Source organism: Orbicella faveolata, unplaced genomic scaffold (assembly GCF_042242905.1).
Source record: "Orbicella faveolata isolate gen_17 unplaced genomic scaffold, um_ofav_v1 contig_12, whole genome shotgun sequence".
Lineage (NCBI taxonomy): Eukaryota > Metazoa > Cnidaria > Anthozoa > Scleractinia > Merulinidae > Orbicella > Orbicella faveolata.
The window spans coordinates 21,725,143-21,732,310 of NW_028301539.1; the positions used below are offsets into that span (position 1 = coordinate 21,725,143).

General features: G+C 39.7%; 2 pseudogenes; one reads left to right on the top strand and one right to left on the bottom strand.

The window, feature by feature from the left end:
• Positions 1 to 1,389: 1,389 nt before the first annotated feature.
• On the top strand, positions 1,390 to 3,551 carry LOC110040080 (uncharacterized; annotated as a pseudogene).
• LOC149117177 (uncharacterized) lies at positions 3,433 to 5,242 on the bottom strand (annotated as a pseudogene).
• Positions 5,243 to 7,168: the final 1,926 nt, after the last annotated feature.

Consider the following 7,168-nt stretch of genomic DNA (forward strand, 5'->3'; position numbering starts at 1 on the left):
CAATCTCTGAAAGCTTACGTAACAGAATCTTGTGGTCCACAGTGTCGAAAGCCTTGGTTAAATCCAAAAACACGTTAAAGGCCGTTCACCGTAAACGTTTCACACAGTTAAGTGCAAAGTTTTGCAGCAAAGGCCCATTGCGGGGATGTTAAAGCATCATTACGTCTAGAGATTCGTTAACAAAATGTATCAATCTTATCAATGTAGTGTCATAAATATACACTGGACGATCAGCATAAAAGATTCACAAACTTAATCTCGTGGTTTCATCAACAAATTTGCTCATCTCCTCTCGGGTACCAGTCCATGATATCGGGTAACGTTTGCAGAATCTTCAGCTGTGCTTCTTGTAGCTCACGCAATAATTTTACACCTAAAAAATGATACGTCTATAGAAAATGTAACATACTGCACAATCCCTCTTATACCGGCGTCCTCCTCCCCCTCCACAGACACACACATGCATCCAAATACGCATACAGCCACGGACACATGATAATATACAAAACTGGTGATACTATTGGAGCCCCTCAATGTAAGATCTAGATCAAGAGCTATGTTCACAAAAGTAACTCATTAATGAGAGTATTCAATGAAATGTCTTAGATTTTAACTGATGTTAGATTGCTGAAAATTATATTCCCTGGGGCAAGTGAAATGAAGCAAGGATTTAACTGTTTAAGAAAGCAATAATTGTGGAGTAATTTTTTCCCGCTCATTTCGCCATCAACCTATAACCCAGAGGCGTGAATTCAGTGAATGGTGGTGGTGCCACGCCCCTCCCCTATTTTTTCGTGTGCCATGTTTCGCGCTTCGCCTTAGCTACATAAACTGAACCGCGTGATAATTGTTCCACGATATAATCACTGTCTGTGCCATCACAAAAAGAAGGACAATAAGACGAAATGTCTCCATTTCCGGTAACAACGCAGGCATGCAAAACAACTTGTTCTCTGACAGAAACTGAATGTGCGAAAAACACGCGCGTTAAGAAATGGAAACGCATAAGAAATTAAATCACACATTATTGTCCTGGCGCCATCGACACCGAAAGAACGAAAGCTGGAATGACATGATTGCCTTCTGGTCTTTTCTGACTTTTGACATTTAAATTCCAAAGTACAGTACAAAAGGCCCTTTGTAGGATCTGGTCACGTGCTTGGAAACCACCTAGCAACGCCATGCTGGGACGCAAGCGTTTCGGCCACCATCTTGAAAATTGTAGCGTGGCGAAGCGACTTTGTAGGTTCTCTTTCTTAATATTGGCGATCTGCTCGACTTTGAGACTTTTTTACCTTGGTGAAACGGTAACCAGGGTCTATTTGTGACTTTTAGAGAAAAACACGAAACTGGGTGCACCGTGACGACCTCTTGACCTCATGGCGAGCAATGAAGGTAAGTAGCAGTTATCCGTTGTTTGGGCTTTGTTTTGCTTTTTTGCGCGGGAAAAGATTTGAATATTTGCGTATGAACTAAAGCAGCCGTATAATAGACCTTATGCGTGGTAAGATTCGGCTCGTGTACGGTGTAAAACGGTCACCAGTAACGTCACAAAGAAAGAAATGTTCCCGCAGTAATTTTCACTTCAACTCTGGTAAATTATAGTTACGATATGTACTGCAATGTGTAGCAAGATTGTGTTCGCTCCCATTGATTTCACGTCACACAATTCTGACTAGTGTTTGTTTGTTTGTTTTCATATTTCGACTCGTAGTTGATAGTAGCCCGAGTTCCCCAGTCTGCAAGAAGAAAGCAAAGGAAGGGGATTATCATTGCTGTGTGCCGCAATGCACTTGTGACAGTCGCTATGACACCTCATGGAGGTTCCACCGTATGCCTAAGGAAAAGCAAACTCGAAAGCAATGAATTGCTAAAATCCGGAGGAATATTGGCTCATATATCAAGGTTACTGTTTTTTTGTTTTTTTTTCAAAAAATAACAGCATTTCTGGCTTAGCTTTCATCTGCACGTTTCAATACTTACTTTGTTATATATAACTATATATAGATAACGTCCAAGACAAGAGTTTGCAGTAAGCACTTCAAGGAAGAGGACCACCATTCTCCTGACCGTGCAGGCTGGCGCCTGCTCAAAGAAGGAGCTATCCCCACTGTTTTTAATTGGGCAGCTGCCTCAAAACCCAGACGGGAGATAATCAGACACATCGAAAGGTGTGTTGAACAGTGAAAACTTGACAAAAGCAGTGTTGTAACTTTATAGCCCTATTTCGAAATGCTGTCACTGTTTTTGTTTTTTTTTCCCGATCTTGTTATCTTTTGATACAGCTGATCTGACCATGCAATTTTTAGAGCTATAATTTTGATCCTTAATAGTGCCACTCAGCCGGACAGATGAGAGTGACAACAATGATGATGCTCCATGTGTACCAGAAAGTGATCCCCAAGCAATGCCAAAAGAAGAACTTTAACAGACTAAGGCACAACTTCATGTTGCACAAGGTGAGCTTGAAGAGCTAAGAAGAGAATCAGAAAGGACCAATAGAGAAGCAAATGCTGCACTTGTTCTTGTGCAGCAAGAACTTCAAAGACACAAGGAAAAAGCTGCAGCTGAACTTAACATTTTCAAGTTTGGCATTGAGAGATTCTCTACAGATGATGATGCCATCAAATTTTACACTGGATTCTGTTCATATAAACATTTTATACTTTTATATGATTTCATAAAGCCTACAGCAGAAACAATGACATATTGTTATGCATCCGGTATCCTTGAAAACCGCCCAAATATCCGGCTATTGCATTTGATAGATGAATTGTTAGGATTAAACTAGGGCTTTTTCAGCAGGACCTCGCTCATCTCTTTAATTTACGTATTTCATCTGTTAGCAGGAAAATTACCACATGGACTAATTATTTGTATTTTTTTGGGTTCACAAACCATTTGGCCTTCCAGGGCTGATGTGTGTGCCAAGATGCCAGGGGAATTTAAGAAACACTACCCAACTACACGTGTTATCCTGGATTGCACAGAGATTTTTGCCGAGACACCATCATCTCTCCTTTTGCAATCTCAGTTGTATTCTTCATATAAGAGTAACACAACTCTCAAGGGTCTAATAGGTATTTCACCACATGGTGCCATTACTTTTGTTTCTTCTTTGTATACAGGGGCAATTTCAGATAAAGAAATTACAAGATGTTCAGGAATACTTGACCTAGTAGAGGCTGGGGATTCTGTGATGGCAGACAAGGGATTTGATATAGAAGATCTGCTCAGAGAAAAAAATGTAAGCCTTAACCTTCCTCCTTTTTTGGAGACTAGAAGCCAGTTTTCTGCAGCTGAGGTTCATCAGACCAAAATGATTGCAAAAGTCAGGATTCATGTAGAGAGGGCCATTAGGAGGATCAAAGAATATCATATTTTTGATTCAGATGTTCCATTGTCCATGTTAGGCTCTATCAGTCAGCTATATACAGTTGTATGTTTATTAACAAATTTTCAAGGCCCCTTAATTTTAAATGGAGCAAAAGTACATTAAAAGCTTCCCACTAGTAGGGTAATAAAGTTTTTACAAGCTGATTGCTTGTGATGTGTTTTTGTTTTTATTTTTTTCATACTTATTACATTTATACAGCTAAGAAATAGTCAAAAAAGAACATGTCCACCTTATCTTTACTGTCCTGGAAAAAATTCTGATCAAAGAAAATTCGTTGACAAAAATACTTATGGTCATTCATGTAGCAGAAAAAATCATTCCACTCTAACCCAATCAATCCAAGTTGGCATTGCACCTGAAAATAGTGCTCATGATTTCTTTTTAATGTTATCTCATTGGAAACTGGATCAATTTCAAGATACCTGACATTTTTGAAATCTCTCTCCCTCTTTCGCAACTTTGATTTCACATAAACCAAATGGATTAAGCCCTTCATTTGCTGCTTGAATGTCATACACCTTACGTTCAGGACTACACCCCAATCATGGGCACTTGGGATTGATGACTAACCCACATGGGTACTCATTGACCATCCCAGCTTTAGCAACATTGGCATAAACTGCAGCTGCATGGGTTTATTTGCTTCACCAAGTTTTCAAAGTTTGAAATACGTTTTGCCCAAAAACCAAACTTGCTGGCAGTAATTCGCTTTAAAAACGCAGAAGCTGCCAGAGGTTACTTGCACTCTGTGTCACAGTCCTCTCTTCCAAATCTATTACGACTGCTCGAGTAACAGACAGAGCATCTAGTGCAGTATTTTTTTTCTTTGTTTAAACACACTTGAACATTGTTCAGAATTCTCTCTCCAGCATCCTTCAATGGTAGCTTGGGGAAGTCACAGGCAAGGAAGTCATTAATGACATATTCCTGTGAGAGCTTTTGCTGGTAGGACAGAGAACTACCTTTAAGAGCATTTCCAAATTTTGTTGGCTTAAAGTATTAAATTCGGCATTTCCTCTGCTGTGGGTGCAATGTCAGCTGCTAAGTGAAATGGGTCCAACCCACTAAAATCACTCTTGCAAAGGATTCTGTTGGAAGTAGATGGTGAGTACAAAGTACTTTTGATGAACTTGTTATAGTTAGCACCCATTCTTGGCTTTTTTACAAGTACTGATTGAATTTCTTTTGTTCCAATTCTCCCTGTGTACACTCCAGCGCTGTGGCATACTGGTGCATGTTAGGTCATCTGGTAGGGATTCAAGTCCAAACATTTTACAATGAGTCATGTAGAACAGCAGTCCTTTTATGTGATGGCAGTAACCACTTGCACCTGCAACACAGGAACATTTTCATTTTTTCTCATGGATCGAAAGCATTTACCGGTAACTTTGGCTTTCTCTTGCAGGTAAGTCACTGAAAGAAATGAAAATTGTTCTTAGATGTGTAGCAAACAGACCCACAGCCATATTAGTGATAATTAAAAAAAAATAAATTAGTTTGATAGCACATAAGCTTAATTACTGAATACATAATGCAATGATATCTATTTTATGGGACAATAAACTGTAAATGTTAAGCATGCACTGATATCACAAGATATTGTAAGGTTAATGTATGTCGACATAAATAAATGTTCTTTACGCATCTTGAATATTGTGGAGATATCCATGTTCAGCGAAGAATTTGTAAGCTTTGTTTGTGCTTGTACAACCAGAAGAGTTTTTCGCGTAGCTCTCTACTTCAGCAAATGTTAGATTGGGGAACAGCTGAAGATCTTGTGTCGGATTATCTGTAACACGTCGTTCTGCAACTGAGTATGCCATGAAATGAACATAAAACAGTGCCCTAGCATCTCTCGTAAATGTTGTTGAATCAAATCGAAACCTGTCATCTCGGAGTAATCGTTTAGTTAATATGCAAATATTCAAATCTTTTCCCGCGCAAAAAGCAAAACAAAGCCGAAACGACAGATAACGGCTACTTACCTTCATTGCTCGCCATGAGGTCAAGAGGTCGTCACGGTGCACCCGGTTTCGTGTTTTTCTCTGAAAGTCACAAAAAGACCCTAGTTACAGTTTCACCAAGGTAAAAAAGTCTCAAAGTCGAGCAGATCGCCAATATTAAGAAAGAGAACCTACAAAGTCGCTTCGCCACGCTACAATTTTCAAGATGGCGGCCGAAACGCTTGCGTCCCAGCATGGCGTTGCTAGGTGATATCCAAGCACGTGACCGGATCCTGCAAAGGGCTTATTAGCATGGAACTAGATCAATCAGGTGTGTTGGTCAACAGCTCTTTCAGAACAAATTTTCGGCGATCCCAAAAGGCAGCAATAAGTAATCAGCCTTCAGTTATATAAAGAACACGATCGGACTTCAGTAAAGAAACTGATGGAAACAATACTTTCTTACACCGGGAAAAAATAATCATTTCAGTATCTCGTTTTGTCCAAGACGCGGCAAATGTGTTTCCGTAATAGCTCATCTTCGACGCGTTAAAAAGCGGTCATCATCGACTGCACTAACGGGATCGGATTTTACTGGTCGTTACAACGGCGGAATTGAAATTACACTTGGAAGTAAGATCACTGTGGATGAATGGAAAACCTTCCAAGGTCGGAGACATTAGGCCTTTTCTGGTCTTGCTTTTCACTGAAGCTGCACTTTCCGTTGGGTTTGAAATACAATACAGTCGCGAGGCGAATACAGTTTGAAAAACTGCGCCGGCTTTTCCCGCACACATTGCTTATCATTATCAATATTAAATATATAGGCTGATTCAGCTAGTTCAATTCCAAAGTAGTTCTTACCTGAACCTTTGAATTTATCAGTGGAGTCCTCAGAGTTCTCTGGCGGCCAAACCCTCCAGCAACTGGTTGGCAAATCCTGACCGCGCTTGAAACCGACCGTTGGACACAAAATTATACGGGAACAATGTTTTAGTTGCAAAATATTACGAGGTTACCAGAGTCTTACCGGGCCTGAGGCAAGAAAGAGCAAAATGTGAAAAGACTGCACGAACCAAAAAACGTCATTACCAGATAACCAGTTGTATCTAGGTAGAACATGAAAGCAGAACAGACGATGATTTTCAGCGACCGGATCAACGGTGATTAAACATACAACTGAACGTGGGAAAAGGGAGCGTTAAAGGAAAAGAAACCGATCTAATTTCACTCTATAAATGACAGTAGCGAAACAGACCTCTATTGTTTGCCGGTAAATAAAATAATTGATAAATAAATAAAATAAATAAAATTAATAAAATTAATAAAAAACTAACATTACATTGTAAGCATGTTTTCAGACAAAAGATCAAGCAGTCAGAAAGTGTCAAGTGAACACACTTCAGTCTTTTCACAGTGATCGCATCCGGAATGTAATTTCCAGCCAGAACTGATTTGTAAAACCACATTGTAAGCTATTTGTACACTAAAAAAATTTTCCAGCTAGCTAGCTCTCGATGAGCTAAATTCTCAGCAAGATTCTGTTTATTGCTAAGATTCCCAGCCAGCTCAACTTTGGTCTGCAGAGCGGATATTTTGCGGAGCGGATCCGACGGGTACTCCTATCTTATTGTATTTTTGATGTACGGATTCCCAATCAACATTTTCTGCACTTTTAGCGGTTTAGTAGTCGTTCGTTTTTCAAAAGAAGCTGTACCTCGTCGTCAGTGCAAACGAAATTACTGACATCTTTACGCTTTGCCATTTCCTAAACAATATGGCGACGTTTCAAGGTATAATCGTCTCCAGATCTCCGGTAACAAAACAT